The sequence below is a fragment of the Brienomyrus brachyistius genome, chromosome 12 (assembly GCF_023856365.1).
Source record: "Brienomyrus brachyistius isolate T26 chromosome 12, BBRACH_0.4, whole genome shotgun sequence".
Taxonomy (NCBI): domain Eukaryota; kingdom Metazoa; phylum Chordata; class Actinopteri; order Osteoglossiformes; family Mormyridae; genus Brienomyrus; species Brienomyrus brachyistius.
In genome coordinates, this window is record NC_064544.1 from 4,487,391 (window position 1) to 4,507,035 (window position 19,645).

The window sequence follows — 19,645 nt, forward strand, 5'->3', positions numbered from 1 at the left end:
GGCTGTCTGCATGTTGTTTTGCCTGTCAGTGGTCCCTGCAGTATCAGGAGTCAGGAGCAGCTATCAAGGAATTTCGTGCCGAAGGCTCAGGAGGTGAATGTGATGTATGAAATCTCCACTCACGTCGAACGCGTTAACCCTTTGGATGTGCTCTCAATCGACTGCTGACAAGTTCATAAAATCTCCTTTTTGTGGTGTGAGCCATCTGTGTTTCCAGCATTAGAAGGCACGAATCATTGTTTGGTTAAATCCATCTGCATCTTGGCAGCGATCGCAGAGAACAGGGAAACTTCGGCATTGGTTGACGTTGTGGATCAAGTCTGATTCTCTCGCGAAGCAGGAAAAACAGGAAGCGTTGACGTTTTCTCCACTCAGGTTGCACTGGGAGAATACCAGTGCAGACTCTGCAATCTGGCCTACAAATACTGGGCTGAAGAAGGTCCATGTGAAGACTCAAAATGCCTTGACCGTGGATCATTTGCCCATAATTCTGCGGCGGTATGAATAATGTCACGATCAGGGAATAAAGGTAGCGGCGATCGTGCTGGAAACGGGCAAGGCAGGCAAGGTACAGGGAATAAAGGGGATTTATTATGCAGGCGAGGGTTAGGGAACATCTGACAGGGACTAACATTAAATCCACAATGACGGACAAGGGGAACAGGTAAGACCAGGACTTAAATAGGACAGGACTAATCAAAGTAAGCGGACACAGATGGAGACGATCAGGAAGGTACACGTGGGTAATCAGGGGGGCGTGGCACACACGAGGAGCGGACGGGCCGGGCATCACAAATAATGTGATATCAGCTTCTGTGATTTGAAGGAGCTCTTTTTAGGAACATGGGTGAGATCTTGCTTGTTCAGTGCTGGGTGTGACTAGGTTCTTCAGAGCATGGTTGCCTCCCAAGGCAGGAGGACAGCGGCATGCCCTGTTCTCAGCGATATTTGCTGTGAGTGGCCTTCTGTACTCACTTTTGTTGGTTTAACCTTAATACTTTGAGTTCCTCCTGCTTTTGCTTTGTTCTGCCTGTAGCAGAACTTGCAAGGTCATTGAGGAACTCAAACCACTTCAACCCAGTGTTCTGTTCCCCTATTGGCCATCTCAGATAAAAGGATTTGATGGCCTTTGTGGCCAACATCCGTGAAGTAGCCGCAGGCTGTCCCGAAGCCGCATTCGTCATCCTCTAGGTCACCGACAGGTTCACTTCCTGTTTTATTTGGTTGCCCAGGCTAACATCTTAGTGCCCTTTGTAATAAGTTTGTTTGACCAGTTTGATTCCAACCTTCAGATCTTTTGCCTTACTGATGGGTCTTATTTCTGTAGACCTTCTTCATTTAATGATATGTCTGCAAGGGGAGCCGTTTTGTCGCTGGTATTAGTGGAAGATTGCTAGTGGTTGGTTTAGACAATACATCTCATTAACTTTTATGGTTTTAATCTGAGTTTAATCCGGTTTGGAGCAGATTGTCAGTTTGGAAACTTCTCCAGGGCACCAGCTGAAACCGTTTTAACCCCTCACCATTGTTCAGTCTCCCTTCCCTCCATTTTTCCTCCTTCGTCCTTTTCCCAGTAGAGGCAACAGGTGATTTTGTGATGGCCTGACGGATCCAGGCATCTCCGGCTCGCCCTCAGTCCGCCGGAATCTCAGTGGCTGGAAAGCGGGCTAACAATGCTACCTCTGTGGCCGAGGCCGGTGGCAGAGACCCGGACCCACACCAGGCTCTCACATTGGCCACCACTCTGGGAAAATGTCATCAGAGACTGTCTTGCGTGGGGCGTGGGCAGGCCGGGGGCGGGACAGGCGCCGGCATGGGCCTGCACCATTTTTATCTCGCGGCTGCTTTCCGATGGAGCCCATGCCACGCTACACGGCCCACTTGCCGTCTTTTGGCTCATCATCAACGCAACTGAAAATGGCCCCTTTCTTCTGCTTCCTCTACTTTCCCGCCAACTAAATAAGCACATCTATCAACAGGAGCGCCCGCTTGCCTCTGCTTGCCTCCGCTGACTCAGCCCAACAGCACTGGCTTGCATAATACCCAAGAAACCACACGAAAGGAATTCAGATCTGGGAATGGGAAGTATTATCTTGAAATGCCTATTGAACTGTCTGGTACAAAGTCATGTTTTATGATCTGCACAAGCGTCTGTTGTGCCCTCAGAGGAAGAGGAAGTGTGTGAGCTTCTTCCTTTGGATGTTTGCTCTCATAGCGTAGTTCTGTTCTCAGGCTGCTTCATAAGGTTCCTCCCAGAAAGGCTGTTTATCATGTTTTAGTCATGATACTGGCCGAAAAGTACCATTTTTTTCCCCCCGTCATACGAACTCCCAGGTGTCTTATTGCTCACGCACTAAAACATCCCCATTACAGCATTTGCGTTTTCTGTGCCCCTTGTCTCCATGCTCAGCATCTTTGATGCTAATTTATGACGGCACCAGTAAGCACATGTGCATGTGGTGTCTTTGATGAAATCGAAACATTGGATGATGATGTAAGCCGTTCTCTATTAGGGTGCCCCCCCCCCCCAGCTCTGTGCCCTGTGCTGCCCAGGGCCCTCCCATTACCCTAACCTGGGTAAGAAGATGGATGCAGACTGGATGGTAGAAAAATAGTATTCTGAAGTACACAAAATATAAGATCCCTGGTTTCAGTTTGGACTCTCATAACGATTTAATTACAGTCAAACTGTACACTGAGTGTGTGTGATGTTTTGCCGCAGTAGCTTAAGGCGTGCTCCTTTAGTATCGGGGGGGGAAGCTGCTTGACCCGGCATGTTCCTTTTGGTGTACAGTCTGCTTCCAGGCATATAAACCCTGCCTCTGTCGTTTGGTGCGCAGGCTTCTCATTCTGCTCCTCGTCTGTTTACATTATTGATGACCGTGGTTGAGAGCCTGAAGTCTAAACTACTTTTATTTTCATTGAAATTTCTGGCCCCGAGAGAGAAACTCGAGTTTCTCAAACAGTTTCCTAATAATCCCGTGGCTTTGCTGCCACTGCTGTTTTCCACGGTCGTCAAGGAGCGCGCTTTGATGTCGGTCTGCCTGTCCCCTGTAGACAAAGAGGTGGTTTGCGCCTGCGTGCTGCTCAGTCCAGGAACTGGCGATTTCAGACTAAACCTCTGAGTTTAGAATTATAATACATGTCATGTTCATAACCCCTTGGGACGTGGACTGTTTCACATCAGGTGAAGAGGTTCAAAACAAGCCCCCTCATAGCTCTAAGAGCTCCATGTAACCACTAGGTGAACTTCTAATTGAATTTACATGGTTTGAAGTAAATATAGCAGATTTTTTTGGGATTTGAGGTCAAAACCGTGCTGTGTAGAGATTTCAGGTGAAGTGGGAGCTGGTGGCGGATATGCCGGTTTTTGAAAGCGAGGCTGTCGGGTGTGGCTCAGTGGGTTAGGATGCTCTGTCTGTAACCGGAAGGTCACAGGTTCAAATCCCTGGGTCAGCAAAGTGATTTCACCTGTGAAGACCCTAAACACTAACTGCTCCATGCAGTGGTTGCACTGGAAAACATGAAAGCGTGTGCTAAAAAAAAAAAGCACTGTCAGTATGTGAGGGTGTCATGTGATTTGTGAAGATGTAGTTCCCGTCGTCTGTCAGTCAGCACCAGGCATGCTTTGGACGGACGCCTTATCAGACCCACGGTGAGCTTGGCACGGCCTTCGGTATTGCCTGCACGGTGTTTAATGCTGACCGAATTCATGTGCTATGAGATTATGGCCATATGGACACATCTGGGAAGCAGAAGCCCAATATTCAGCCCTACATTCTCCAGAAATCCGCATTATACCTTTTATTTGTTTGCTATAGATGTATGTCGTCAGGCTGCTTTCATCCATCTGTCCGTCCATCTGGGCTCTTAATGACTTACTGCGGTTGGAGTCTGACTGCTTTTCTTTTCTGGGAAATATTACACTGATGAAATCAGAATCTAGTTCATACAGTCATAGGGTTGGTGCAGCGCAGTTTCTACATATCAGTGAACTGGAAAATATTTCTTAATTGCAAAAATCTCACTTTTTTGGGACTAATGATGCTTTGAGCATCATCCATCCATCCATCCATTCATTCATCCATTTTCCAAACCACTTATCCCACTGGGTCGCGGGGGGTCCGGAGCCTATCCCAGAAGCAATGGGCACGAAGCAGGGAACAACCCAGGATGGGGGGCCAGCCCATCACAGGGTACACTCACACACCATTCATGAGTAAACCGGAGTACCCGGAGGAAACCCCACGATGACATGGGGAGAACATGCAAACGCCACACACATGTGACCCAGGCGGCGACTCGAACCCGGGTCCCAGAGGTGTGAGGCAACAGTGCTAACCACTGCACCACCATGCCGCCCCCGCACCCTAACCACTGCACCACCATGCCGCCCCCGCACCCTAACCACTGCACCACCATGCCGCCCCCGCACCCTAACCACTGCACCACCATGCCGCCCCTGCTTTGAGCATCATTGCAATGTATTTTTAAATTTGTAGTATTTCGTAGGTTTCGATTGTGGGTTTGTGCTTCTGCTGAACAATCAAACGTTTAGGGGGTTACTTTTCAGACCGGGACAAAGCGGGGGGTGTAGCCCCCCGGCCTCACACGGGCAAAACGAGGGCCGTCCCTACTGAACCCTATCTGGCATCCTGCTGTGGCAATCCTGAGCATTCCCAGTTTCTGAGATCACTGAGCTCCATTCCTCCTGTCTGACACAATGGTTGCCCGGCGATAATAAAGGAAGTGTAGATAATGAGCGAACTTCCTTAATTCAGTGGCGCCGGGCCACTCCGGGTTACGATGTAAACAGTGCAGATTCTGCTTCTTCAAACCTTCTAAGCCGATTATCCAACAGTGAACTTCGCCCAGTTATCCATCTCGTGTATTGGATCGAATGTGAAAATAAGACCACTGTTGTTTGCATTGGAGTCGTGAATTTCTGGTTCTTTTTGTATGGCCGTTAACAGCGTATTGAGTACAGAATGACAGTTTTTGCGACAGCGTGGCTTCCAAGTGTTTATAGGATTATTCTAGGGCCACTGCTCCCCCAAGAAGGTGCCACACCTCATAGCAAAGAGCTCATCTGCTCCCTTCAGCTAGTGTTCTTGGGCATCGCTTCTTTATTGGACATGTAACTCTGCATTGCACCACATTTCTTTAATTCCTGTCTGATCTTGCAGGGATTCTGCTAGTAAATGATCTGGAAAGAGGGCGCTTATAACCACAACCCAGACCGATAAGTTCCAAGACTGTCTGTCTTCTGGTTTTGGGGCTTTTTTCATGTCACTGGACAATGGTCTACTGGGCTACTGTCCCATTGAGATGCTGAAGGGTTGTCAGCAGTGAATGGCTTGTGGTAAAATGTTCTGCTCCCTGTAATTGGCAGGATGTTGTTTATACTGAAACCAAAGCCTATTTTTAACCACAGCAAGTAATATGGTGGTTAGTCGTTCAAGGTTGTTGTTTCGAGTCCCAAGACGGACTCTGCTGTTATGTCATCAAGTGAGAGATTTAATCGATTTTAAGTCCACCTACACATCTTCCAGCTATTTATTCTGGTTATGGTTGTGGGGTTAACCCAAATTGCTCCAGTGAAATGTCCAGCTGTATCAGTTGGTAAAATTTCTAATTTACTGTGTCATACAAACCACAGTAGCCACAGGGGAAAACGGCTGTGAGGGTTTTGTTTTGGGGAAAGATTCTTTTAAAGTGTCCTATAAACGTCTTGTGACCCTATCACACATGAATAAACGTTTGCATGTTTCTGCTCTGAAATGATGCTGATATCTTTGGGCTGTGAGCTTGTTCTACTATTTTTTTTTATCTCCTGATTTTTGGCCAATGGTAGTGCAACTCCTCTATGCCCAGAACGAGGCACCAGCCTTCCACAGTCTGCATTTCAGGAAGGAGCCTTTGAAATAAGGGGGCATTCAGAGTTCAGCCAGTGTTTCCCCTGCTCTGCCTCAGCTGTACATCAACTAATGAAAAGGTTCCCCTGTTTGTCCCCCTAGGCATTACTACTACTGAACCTCACCCAGAAAGCATGTCGTTTGTGGTGGTGGTGGTGGTGGTGTTGTTGCTGCTGTTGTTCTTGTTGGTGGTGGTGTTGTTGCTGCTGCTGTTCTTGTTGGTGGTGGTGTTGTTGCTGCTGCTGTTCTTGTTGGTGGTGGTGTTGTTGCTGCTGCTGTTCTTGTTGGTGGTGGTGTTGTTGCTGCTGTTGTTCTTGTTGGTGGTGGTGGTGTTGCTGCTGTTGTTCTTGTTGGTGGTGGTGTTGTTGATGCTGTTGTTCTTGTTGGTGGTGGTGTTGATGCTGCTGTTGTTCTTGTTGACATGGCCTCGCATGAAACCAACTGCATGTTTTGAAGTAGATAGAAAAATATGGGATTATGTAGCCCAGTGATGCGAAGTATGAGGAAAAACTGCATCGACACAAGAATGAACCACACATACTCTGAAGTATTTTTAGCACGTCTTCCATTTCCGCTACATGAATTTTTGTACTGTCAATAGTTACTGTCTAATAAAGACTTTGGGGTGTCAACAAGTCGGTTAATTAAAATCCACGGAAAAACAAAGGCCTTTCTTTTGTTTGTGTATATTATGTGCAATTCCTCTCCTGTAACTGGATGTCTGCCACTTGCCATTGTCAGGTTGGCCAAGCACCTTTTAGTACTGGGGGAGTGTCATTTGTTATTCATTTGTTCTCTATGGTAAAGACGTTTAGATACATTAAGGTGGAGTTTCTCTTGTGATGAAACTTCTAAATGTATCAGGATTCTGAAATGTATATTCAGTCACGCATCTGTTTTCCAAGCACTTATCCAGCACATGGTCACAGGGGGGGTTTGCGTGGATGGGACGCGGCTGGGAAACTATCCCAGACAGCACATGGCACAAGTATGGGGAACACCCTGTACTGTATTCTAGTCTGTTGCAGGGCACATATTACGAGTAGTTTTGAGATGCTAGTTTGTCTGACTGTGAACTGACATGCTCTCCACACACTTCCTCCCAACCCTGGAGGTCTGTGATATTACTGCTACTGACTGAGCCTCTGTGCCACCCCAAAATGCATGTTTGCAACTGTTGAAGAATAAGGCAACTGACAGAGAGTAAACGCAGCAGATGGCACCGAAATGCAGCTGGACCAGCTTCCGGGACCTTCTGTTCTGAGGAGCGATGGCTGTGGTTGTGCACTCCTGAGCTGTCACTGGTAACTCTAACCAGATCATGAAATCTCACTGAAGAAATGTGCAGATAATTAACGGGAAGCTCTTCCTCAGCTTATGCGCAGATGGGTCGATGTGTCATATAGAAGGGCGTGATTTTTTTCTTCTCTGCCCTCAAAGGAACGTTTGGCATGTCGCATTTTCTTTGTGGATCGTTCCGGCAGGTGTCCCAGAATCTTGCAGGACTCTCCTTTATTACTGCGACAGTGATTTATAGTTCTGTATTAATAACCTGCGGTATTTAGGTCGACGCCTCTTCCGTTGTTTTATCTGTTTCCTGGGAGAGCAATGAATAGTTTCAAGATGAAGGAGAGTAGAGCAAATGGGATTTGGTGAAGTCAAAGCTGCAATATTCTGGAAACTGATGACCCTAGGAGGAAGAGAGGAGGCAGATTAGACGTGAGGCTGTGAATCTAACAGTCTGCTAGCCGACCGCCGTCGGTGGGTGTACGCAGCTGGCTTTGAAACGTGTGGAATTCCCGCTGGGGAGATTGGCTGATTTGTACGTTTTTGAGAGATTCAAGCGAGGCTGATTCGGAGCTCCTTATGGAAGTCTGTTTTAAAGCAACGGGATGTGGAGGTAGAACGACCGTGACAGTGGCAGCGCACACGAAGTCTCACAGCTGACAGCCCCCCCGCACTCCCCCCACCCCAAGACAAAGGGAAATTAGGCAGCTTTCTGAGGAGGCAGCAGCTATGTTGCCTGATGGGACCGGCACTGGGCAGTGGCAAAGGGTTTCTTTACCACATTGTCAGCCTCTCGTTGTGTGCCTGGTACCTGTTCTGTACCAGATGCACCTCTCCATTGAAACCGAGAGGGGCGGGGGTGTAAGACTTAGTAAACAGAGTGGACTTCGCTGTTTATTAGGACTGGAGGGTAGGTCAAACCGAAACCTTAACATTTACAGGAACCATTTGCCTTTGTTGCCAGACTCCAGAACCTGATACTCCTGGAATTCAGCAAGTGGTCCATGTGGTTGAAATGGTCGTTTTTGTTGAGTCTGCGTGTGGGTGTCCATGTCATGGATGTAGCCTGTGGTGTAGCCGATGCAGGAAACATGGCCTCCTGTCCTGATCTGACCTTGGTGTGGGCGTCGGGGAGTAGTGAGTCTACTGGAGTGTTGGTGTTCGTGATGGAAGGCCGTGTGGCACTCTGGGACAAGTTCAGATGCCAGAGGAGCTTCGATCTAGCACTTCATTTGGGGAAGTTGCCTGTCTGGCTGTCGGTTACATTGTGGTGTCCAAGGAAACACTTGGCACTTTTCTTGACACGATGATATAATTATCATCTTTGGCAAAAGAACGTATAGGCGTTTTGAATGAATACCTTTTGGTGTTTTCTACACGCTAGTGTCTTCGGTTTCATATTCCAGTCTGGCCTAGGGTACACTCTAGTGTTGTGGACTCTTATCCGCTTTGGGTAGTTGGTGTCTAATGGACTCTTGGTGTGTGTTGGGCTCTCTGGAGGCTTTAAGTGTCACAGGCAGAGAAGAGCTGCCATGGGTTTGGATCAATCAGAGGACGTGGATCTCTGAGCTGTTAGAGGCAGGTGTATTTAGAAGTTCTATCTGTTTTTCAGATCTTTGACGCTTTGATTTTTTTTTTGGAAAGTGAAATGGTTAGTTAATGACTAAGACATTTTTTAAAGAGTAACTTAGTCACGCCTCACATTTGCATGTTTCTCGTCTGAAGTTTAAACGCATTAATGGAAGAGTTGGGAAGGTCTTGCCAGAGGCCAGCAGGGTTGGCCTAGCAAAAATTGTGCCACATGTCTGCAGGATAGTGTGACCGTGGGTGTTTGTGCATAAACATCGACTGGCAGGCAGCAGTAGGTGTGTATTCCTGTCGGCTGCTGCAGTGCCTCAATACAAGGATAAATTCATGCGGCGTCTAAAGTGGGGGGATGCTGTAGATAATGTTTAGAAAACATTCGGCTACAGAATTTGATCTAGAAGTTAGCGATGACCTCCGCATTCTGGCTACAGTTGGTGTCTTGGTCTTGGTGTTTCAAGTACGGCTTTGATAGACCTGCTGTCAAAGGGTGGGCTCTCGCCTGCAGTTTCTCAATTCTCTTTTTGCTACTTTAAATAGTTTTCATCTGGGTGTCCTGGCCAAGAGTCAGACATATTAATTTGAAAGAGTCATTTAGCCCTGGTGTTCAGGCCAATATCCTTTTTGCGTAAAACCGCCAGGGAGTCGGGTTGCGAACGGTCAGGGGGCTTTGGGCCACTGCTTATAGTGAACGCCTGAGAGGCCGCAGTGTCTGTCGGGAGCTGGACAGGCTAGCTGGGACAGACCAGCTGTTTACGCATGGTTTCGAGCTCCACGAGGGAAATGGCAGCTTTGATTTTTGGCAGGGTGGGCCTGGCTGAGCGAGCAGCCAGACTGGCTAAGTGCTTGACCCCCCATCCCCTCTCCTTCAGAGTTTCTGTGCCTGGCACGGCGTGACACTGAGGCAGCCATCCACACCCTGGAGGGATGGGTCTCTCTCGGTACAGCCCGCCATGCGGTTCTGTGGATCGGGCCCCAAATATGAACACAGCCTGCTAGCTCATTAGCAGCACGCTAAATTGGCAGGAGTGTGCAGTGCTGCTTTTGGTCGATGCTCGATCTCTGTGGTTCGGCATCAATAGCCAAGCATGATGTGATGGGGAATTAGAAAGAATGAACTCTCGTTACCTGTAAGGCCTCCTTGCACAAAGAGCGTTTGTTTCCGCCCGGCGAAGCCTCACCTCGGTGTACCGTGACTCGCTCGCTAAGCCTCTGGCCTTGTACTGGGGCTCTGGATGCGATCCAGTTCACACACTCCCCATGTACATGCTCGCAGTAAGTAATGCACACACCCATGCGCCGAAACGACTTGGAACACACCAAAGATGCGTCAGCGTTTTTGTAAGGAAAATCTGTTATGTATTGCGCTTTGATTATTTGCTGTGCTTGAACTAGTCTGTTCACTGCCGTACAAATGGCTGCATATGATATCCTTATAAAGAGAGTGAGAGAGAGAGAGAGAGTGTGTGTGTGAGAGAGAGAGAGAGAGAGAGAGAGAGAGAGAGAGAGAATGAAAGACATACATTATTTGATCCAGTTCTCTCAGTGTTGGTGATAGATGGATGTTCGTTTGGCATTTGTGTGAAAAGAAAACAGTCTGCACTTCTGTCAACTTCATCTGTTGTCACTCTGGGCCTCATGCCACGATGAGGTCCTCTTCCCTGTTCCTCTTAGATGTGAGAAGCCACCGGAAAATTCTCAAGACATTGTGAAGGACCTCTTCCCCCAAATTACCCCATTCTCCACAAAAGAATAGTTCCTAAGCAGCCTCCTCCGGACAAGGACAGGAGGATTTGTTTTAGGAAGGTTTTTGGGTGAACAGGCAGTCTTCTGTAGCTGCGTTTTAGTTTGAAAATACCCTTATCTCTTTGCTTACTGTAAACACTCATACTCTTTGGAAAACAGTGTCACCGCTAAATAGGCGGTTTCAGATTAGTTGAACGTTGATCATTCTGTCGTGAAAGATGGACAAATGTGCAGCCATAAGCTTGGCAGCCTGGTGCTGAGCTTTGAGTCCCTGGAGCTAGCGAGCCGTTGGCCTTTGATCCTGAGATCCCCACAGAAGTCAGGCCTGTTAGAAGGGGGTGTGTCCCACCTGCTCTGCCAAGAGTGACATCACTCTGCTGACAGTGGGATTCGAACCAGTGACCTTCTGATCACAGGCACAGTCGTAACCCCCTGACCCCCCCACATCACCCTGCAGCCTGACACCCTGCACACACTGGCGCATCTCCACATCCAGCCCCCCCCCCCCCCTCCCCTAGAGCCTCATATAGAGGGCAAAAATACCTTGGAAACCTGTGATTTGTTCTTGAATGTAAAAGGCAGGGATGTCCCTCGCTTGCAGTGTCCGTGTGTCCCGCTGGCCTGACCAGGAGGGCCTTGGAGCTTCCTGATGTCGGCCGAATCACCATGATGGTGCAAGCTGCCTCATTTCTGCTCCAAGCAGCCAAACGATGGAGCAGACTGTGGCAGGCCGGTGCGCGGTGGACCGACGAGGACAGTCTGGGCAGCGTCTGCACCTTGACGCACTGTGACATCGAGCTGCCTGTGAGCTCTCATCCAAACCCCAGGGTCTCCTCTTGCCAGTGTCCTTGCCATGTGCCACCCTTTATAATCCCGTTGACACTAAATTAATCAGAAAGAATACATTTAATTTATCCTTAGAGTAGAAGTTATTCTTTAGTCCAAGTTTGTCCTCTACTGTTTATGAAGCTTGAATGTGACCTTGTTCTTATGTCCAGTAATTCTAAAAAAGCCGATACATTATTTGAGTTGCAAATGAATTATTTTTGTTTCTTTACCACCCTAAATTTGCATAAATAGGCTTCCTCCAGAATTAATGATCCGAGACCTACGGTGGTCTGTAATATAGGGTCAGGCAGGGAGTACATGAGCAGGTATGACTAGGCCCTGTAGATGAAAGCCACTGTCCCAGCAAAGCGAGCGACGCTTACAGAATCGCCACATCCGCACGCCTAGCATTGAATCCATACCAATGAGGCATTTCAGAAGTGGGATGGGATTAGAACCTTCTGGAAGCTGAAACAAAAAAAAAAACTAATTACTTATACCTATAGGAATGTCACCACACGCCATGTTGGAATAAGGAACACGTCTGAGATATTGCATTTATACGACAGCCTTGGGGAGTTGTGAACTATCACAGTTTTTGTATTATTACCAGACTTTTGGCAGGAGATGCCATTGGTTGTGCAATGCGCACTAAGCTGTGACCTGATAGGCCGAGATGAGTGTGAATCGTCATGGCGATGAAGATAAGTAGTGCCGGACGGTGCCTCTCCCTGGAGGGATTTCTGTCTCAGCAAGTGTGTGCAATCTAAACCTGTTTTATTGAATGCTCTTCATCTTTATCCTGGGGTGGAACATCAAGTCATCCAATCAAAGTAATGCCTGAATACAGTGAAGGTCCTGATGTGAACTGAGTACTAGTTTGAGCTGATTGGCACTTGTGCCTTATCTCCGGAAACAAATGGATGAATTTTGTGCTTTTGTTCCAAAACGTCTGAATAGAATAAGAAACTATCCAATGTCAAGGGTTGGTTTGGGCTCAGCAGGCTAGACCTGTGATCATGAGGTTGTGGGTTCAGATCCCATCCTCAACAGAGTCACATCTGGGCCCAGCTGTTTATGTTGCATCCCTGGGGCATTCATGAGGGTTAACCCTCATTAATGCCCCAGGGATGCAACATAAACAGCTCACCTTGCATGCGGCTCAAACTTCCCTCTCACCTCTAAGTGTGTGTCTTTCGAAGCAGAGATACAGTATGTGAAAGGAAGCGTTCCAATGTACCTACACTCCTCCTTATGCGAACGGCAAATCACGCATCATTTGTAGGGAATCGACCGTGACCCTCGGATGATGCGTATTGTTGGGGAATTCCCCTAAGAAGGGTTTGGGTCTGTCTTGCTGGCTATCACACATGGAGTTGAGGGCTTAGTCAGAACGCCCCTAGTGAGCTCTCCTTAATGTTTCTGCTCCGGATACACTTAGAATTCTGCATAATCCCTCTATTCTCGTTGTCCCAAGTGAGTGGATTAGAAAGAATTTATTTCAGAGATGTTTTGCTTCATGAGGTTATGGTTTTTGTGTTCTCAGATTAACTTGCATAAATAAGGGGATCAGGATTATGCAAATGAGTTTGAGGTGACCCACTAGGCAGCGAAGGTCTGACAAGAAGCTACGTCATGAACCACGTGGAACAAAATTTCACTCCGAAAGAAGTTCGCTGACCTTGCTGTTTATTGACAGTAACCTCTCCCTCTGCTGATATGGGCTCACACGCCTTTTTTCAGGCGAATACTGGACAGCACTAGAGCCAGTTTACGGACTATCGACCAGGAATGGGATTTCAGCATCTGGATCTCTTTCCACGTCAGGGAGAAAATAGTTGATCTAAACCGACAGCGATGTTCCTGGATGGAATTATTGTTACGTGCATGACTCATCCTTAAATGCTGAAAACAGGTTCCTTGAATGGAATCAAAGTTTAAAAAATATCACTGGGCTGAGAAAAGTCATGTGGAATGTTTTATCTTCTGGTTCCAGGCTCATGTGAAGTATTTAGATAGTCTGGTGTATGTAGAGGATGAAAGCAAATGGTTCTGATAATATTTATTGTCATAAGATTAACTGCTAAACAAACACTGGGAAAGAAAGAACAAAGGACATCTCTGAGTACTGAGTACTCACTGCTAGCTATGAATACCCAGGAGACTGTCAGCCCACGATCTTCAGTCACTCATGTCTTCATGGTGAAAACCAAGGAACTTTTTGTCCCCAAAGAGTAACGGAACATGGAGACCTGAAGGGAAGACGTCGTGGTTTGTCTATGAAATGTAACCTATCAGTGGAATGTACTCCACTTTTCAAATAAGCAGCCAAATCTTTATTGGGGCCTTGAACCTACAACCTCCAGGGGCACCAGATAAACGGCCCCCTTTGTGCTCTGAACCAAAATCTCACCCTCGCCACGGCATTTGCGTGTGCGCCTCATGTGGAAGAGCAAGGTGTGAAAACTTCACTGGAACTTGTACTAATGGCAAATAAAGTTTCATTTCATGTCAAATTTGCCTGTTTATAGTCCAGACTGTAGCATAAGAGTCATTTCCTGGCTGTGAGAGTGTGGTGTCGGCAGAATTAATAGCATGTGTGCGATGCAGACGCTTATAAATGATCGAAGGACTTTGGGAAGCCACATGTAGGAAGCCACACAGCCTGTGGGCCTGTCATGTGAGATTTCGCCTCTCCTGTGCAGATTAGTGCCCGGGGCCTCGTTAGTGACACTGTGCATGATGTGAAAAGGCTGCTCAGTCTGTCTAGTGACATATCGCTCCTTTGTCACTTACTCACAAAGTAGCTTGACATCCTGCGTGTTTGAGGTCAGGTAATGATTCTTCTTGACCAGATAGATACAAGTTTGATTTGCTCTACTGTCACTCATACGGAGCACTTAACAATGGTGCCTTTATGTATTCCGGAAAGCCTGTGACTTGTGGCCTTGCATTTCATGAGAAACATTCTCTCATTCTTTCAAATATTGTATATTTATGTAAGGCTGTGTTTTCATTCCAGCTAAGAAAATACCCGTAAGTGGAATGGAAGATTACCACATTGGATTAGGTGAACTTCATTGATCCCAGGGAAATATTCTTGAAATAACTGAGTGTCACGGATGCACGGGTTGCGATCGCTGGGTAAAAGCGGGATCGCTCAGGCAAGCGGGCAAGGAACAGGCGAGCAGGCAGAATACGGGGAATAACTGGGGATTTATTAAGGACAGAGCGGGATGAAGCACGAACATCGACTAACATCAATGACAGACACTGAACTGAGGCAAGACGGGGACTGAAATAGACCAGACAACAGGGTACAGCTGGGTACAATCAGGGAAGCACACGTGGATAATCAGGGGGGCGTGGCACACACGAGAATGATCAGGGGGGCGTGGCACACACGGGGATCGTACGAGCTGGGCGTGACACTGAGGGCCTTCAGGAGCGACATCATAAACTGCATGATTGCCGTTTTACTTCTAATTGGAGCATTGTGAGTTGCAATGCCCTGAGCCACCACATGGGGCACCATGGGTCAAGGTGGCTGGCCTTTGTGTAAGATGGCCACAAAAGGCAGACATAATTTATTACTTTATCTCAGCAGGTTTTTTACATTCAGATAATTTCCTTTAACATTGCCAAGCAATGTCATTAACATGTGCTTCCACTCCTAAGGAAATGAGTGATCCAGGAAATGTTCAGCAGCAGTAGGCGTCCGTGTGCCGTGTGCCGTGTGCCCCACAAGCCTGAGCGTGGCCCTGCTCTCCTCCATGACAGAATGGAACGTCGCACCTCATGAATTCCCTGCCTGACTTCATTAGATTTTCTTTCCTTCCGGAATCTGGCAGCGGAGCACGTCCCGAATCACGTTCCTCTCGCACATGCGAGCGATATTCCATTCTGGAGATATGTGGTCTGTACGTCAGCCGCTCATACTTTCCTCTGGACTTTTATAGGTGGTGAGTGTGTGATTTCCAGTCCGTAAAAGCGGACCGGTAGGATGCTGCCTGCACTCACCAGCTCTGAGGCTGCTCTTCGGGGGGGTGATGTATGGCTCAGTGGGTTAGGACTCTCTGCCCGTGATCGGAAGGTCACTGGTTCAAATCCCAAAGCCGCCCTGCTGATGCTTCCATTGGGCCCTTGAACAAGGCCCTTAACCCCCAGCTCCAGGGACTCTGCATGCTGGCTGACCCTGCGCTGCGTCCCCCAAGCTTGCTCTCGCCTGTCTGTGTGTATCACAGAGAGCAAGGGGAGATGGGTGAAAATATTTACCCCTGTGGGGAAACTGTCAAGCATCACTGTTCTGTAATGAGCCCATCAGGACAGATGTTTTCACAAGTTACTTGGTTTGTCTTGTATCTAATACACTGTATGTTTTGAGAAATCAAGGTCAACCCGGGTCTGGCTCAATTGTGGGTTAAGGGCCTTACTCAAGGGCCCAACTGTGAAATCGGTCTTTTAACTCAGGGATTTGAATCAGCAACCTTCTGATTACTAGCACAGTGTCCAGTGAGCCACACGCCTTCCACAGTGTCGCAGGTGTCACAGTAGTTAAACCCTGCAGAGTGACCGGGCTCCGGAACTCATGATATAGTGAAAGCAACCCCTTTACAGGAACGCGTATGAAAAGCCTCTGTGTCACTGGGAATTACTTCTTTTCTTTGATGAATGGTTTGTTTGGCCGCCGGATAGTTTATTTGTTCCACTTTGACCACAAGAATGTGTAGTTACAGCGATTTCAGACCAATCAGAAAGACTGGTTTGTTCGGAGTCCTGTTCACGGCAGCGGGTGAGGGTGCTGCGCCGTTCCCTGTGTGATATGAAACGTGAGGAGCACCCCCTTTCATCTGAAGGAGCCTCCGTCGGCGGGGGCTTTTTTCTCTTCTGAAAGCCTGCTGATTTGTTTAGAAATTTAGGAAACGGTACGTCTGCAAAGACGGGTTCACTCCATGGGAACTGCAAAGGAACGAATTCCTCAACCTAATTGGGTCACTGGTTAGAACGCAAAGCACTGTTTGTGAAATAAACTCCTCAGACAAAAAGCTACTGTAGACGCGGACGTGACCGTCCTGGCCTCGGCCTTGATTGGGGACCGAAATACTTGTGCAGTCACAAGAACATATTAATACTGTAGTTTCACCTGGCACTCTGGGTAACCTCAAGCAGCCCCCTGGCTTGGGCGAAGTCGGCCTGCAGTTCATTGTTCTACCAGTGGGGGCGTCAATCCCCCCAGCACTTAGAGAGCACCTATTATGATCAAGGCTAAAATATAAATATGGCACACAGAAAAGATAACTCTGTTTCAGTTCACTATAGGCTAGCTAAAGCATGCAGGCATTATGTCACACCTCTCCCATGTGCCCCTTGTACTCAACGTCTCATATAAAATTAAATGTATTGTTTTCATAGGAATCGGCCCCCTACACAGTACCACCAACTGAGAGAGTTGGTTTGGGGTAATACACACCCATAGCAAGCAAGAGGGGGATTTAACCCTCACCCCTACCCACTAAGCCATTATGCTGCCAAAATCTGTCTTTATTAATCATGAATTATCTGCTCAAGGGGAGTCATGGGGCTGAGGTATGGATGTTTATCTGTGATCAGCTCAGCTATTCCAGTCTCACTGGGTCTCCTTCACACTGGTGCTTAGGGCTCTGAGCCAGGCACCAGCGATTATGGGCCGAGAACCCGCTGAGTGAGTGTGAGACGCGGGATGAAACCCCCCATCCCCTAACTGAGACGAGCTTTCTGCATCTTTAAACACAAAAAAACTGACAGCTGCATTGTTATTTGGGTGTGGGGGGGGTGCTGTGTGGCTCTCTGGGTTAGGATGCTTTGTCTGTGATCAGAAGGTCACTAGGTCGAATCCTAGTGTCACCAGTGTAATTTCACAATTCACCATCACTCAACCCACATTTCCTCCAGGGACTGTCCGGATACAAGTGTCTGCTAAATACATGTAGTGTAATATTATTACTGTGAGTGTGCTGTGCCCTCTCTGCCCATCACTGGAGATGTGGAGGGTGTGGGTGAAGGTGTCCGACAGCGCGGTGTGGCCCGTCCCTGGAGGGGGAGGGTGTGGCCTGTCCCACTTGTGCAAGTGGCCGTGAAGGAGAGAGCATCTGCGGGCCAGAGATGTATCATAAATGTATCTGACATGCCTTTTCTGGGGCAGTAGATAATGAGAGAACCTGCACTCCCTCTCGCCGTGGCCTTGACTGCCCCCTACCTGCTGGGAGGGCTAATACCGGGGGCCTCATCGATGGCGGCTTACAGCTGCCAGCAGCTGCGGCCTGAATCTCGGGGGTTAACAGGAAAGCCAGGAACCCCTACATTTTGGACCTGACCCTAAAAATGCAGCCGCATGCCTGTCCCACTGGCCAGTCCCCAGACTGCTATCTTCACACTTTCTCTGTTCAGTAGCTGGAAGAGTAGATTGTGATGGTGGTATTAAGAAGCGGGGGAGACAGGAGAGTCCAAAAGCAGTAAAACTGCCTGTCTGAAGGACTGTGAGCGTGGAATAAGGCGGGGGTGTCACATGCATCTGTGTTTACCACCACTGAGGACACACATTTGCATGGGGCCCCACATGGTTTTGAGGACCCCCTGTTGACCACAAACAGTCACTGCACTAGCCCCCACCTCTGGCCAGATGGAGGTACAGCCGGGTGTTGGTGCCTGATGATCTCGTGAACCCACTTGAGTTCGGAGATGACCCTGCCTTTATTCCGGCTCCCGACTCCGGGGAGAAGGTTAACGAGAGGGACCCAAAAGGAGTGAGAGTGGATGACTTAATGTCTCAGGGTTTTTGTTCCGCTGCCGTACCCCTGCCAGGAACTTTAAAGAATGCGAGTGAGATGGAAGTCACAGACGTTCCGGGATGTGGGTTAAACGAGAACATCAGCCCACCCGGCGTTTCGGAAACCTGAGGTACACATACTGGCATCTCATTGGACTGAAACAAAAGCAGCCTGTCATACAAGCAGACCTCGTGGATATATGAAGCTAAGCTTATTACCTGAATGGCTTCCGATTTTTCTTGCATATCCACTGCAGGGCAAACTGTGAACTTCTGGAAACGGTGTGTGGGTTTTCCCTGCGTTTCATCCTGGAATGCAGCGTCATGTCACATCAGGAGTCCCGCACCTTCAGCCGGCTTCGCTGGGTGATACTCAGCCATGCAGTTACAGGTGCAAGCCAACCATTTCAGCACTGGCACACTGACAGACAGATGCTCTACGCGGACAACTGCTCTGCAGGAAGCAACTGCAAGTTTAATATAGACTCCAGCATTCAAGTATATTTTACTTTAAAGAAGAGAGAAACTTTGTCAATCCCAAGGAGAAGTTTTGTAAGGGATATGGTCACTCCCCCATGCGGAATCGAATCCTGGTTTTCCACATAACATGCAGAGACCCTAACGACTATACTAACAAGGAAACAAACTGAATATCAGTAGTTTTTCATGAGCATAACCTACACATGCTTAATGTACAACAAACAGTAGTTCCTCCGTGTCACGAGTGGCATTTCCCTATTTATGGTGGTAACAGCTCATGTTTCAGATGATGATCTTGGGTAAACTACACGCCAATCTGCCCACAGGCTGCCGTTAAATGTCAAACTGCCATTACATGTCTATGTTGGTTAATGGTTTTGCTGGTTACTCCAGAAATGGTGTTACTGGTAAACATTCTTATCTAATTGTGTCCTTCTGAATGCAGCTGTGTAAATAATGGCTTCAGAATCATGGACAAATTGGATTCAAAGCAGCTTCCAAATGCAGCAGCAAATACATGCTTTGTTTTTTTATGTTATTTTGTGAATTAACCCCTGATGAGTTAGATTATTTTACCGCTGCTCTGCTGTACATTTGGATATTTGTACAAGCATTTCTCTGTACAGTAGTGTGGTGTGGATGACACAACTGGATATAATATGAAGGAGGAATTTATAAGTGCAGGTTAGGGCCTGGTGTGTCTGGGAATGTTCTGGAAGAGCCCCAGATCTTGTCAGACGACAAATGAAAACAGGAAGCCTGCAAAAGCAGGGATTGGGGGAATAGAGACCCTGTCATCTGCATCCAAGTCTTAGATTTACCCCAATTACTGGCCTCATCGATGTTACTCTGTAGGTCCTGTGCGGATGTTTTATTGAGAAGATACAAGCGGCTTATTAGAAAATAAGACTGCAAGACTGTAGAACAGAAGACGGGGGTCTGTTTGTTAGGCCTGCGGTCGGATGACCTGAGCACCAGAGTAGGTCACTTTGCAGTGTGT

At 47.8% G+C, this 19,645-nt stretch overlaps 1 protein-coding gene across 5 annotated transcripts in view; it reads left to right on the forward strand.

Annotated features, from left to right (window-relative positions):
- LOC125705305 (LIM and calponin homology domains-containing protein 1-like) overlaps positions 1–19,645 on the forward strand; it is a 65,972-nt gene that overhangs the window by 6,112 nt on the left and 40,215 nt on the right. The gene's annotated exons all lie outside the window — the stretch shown is intronic.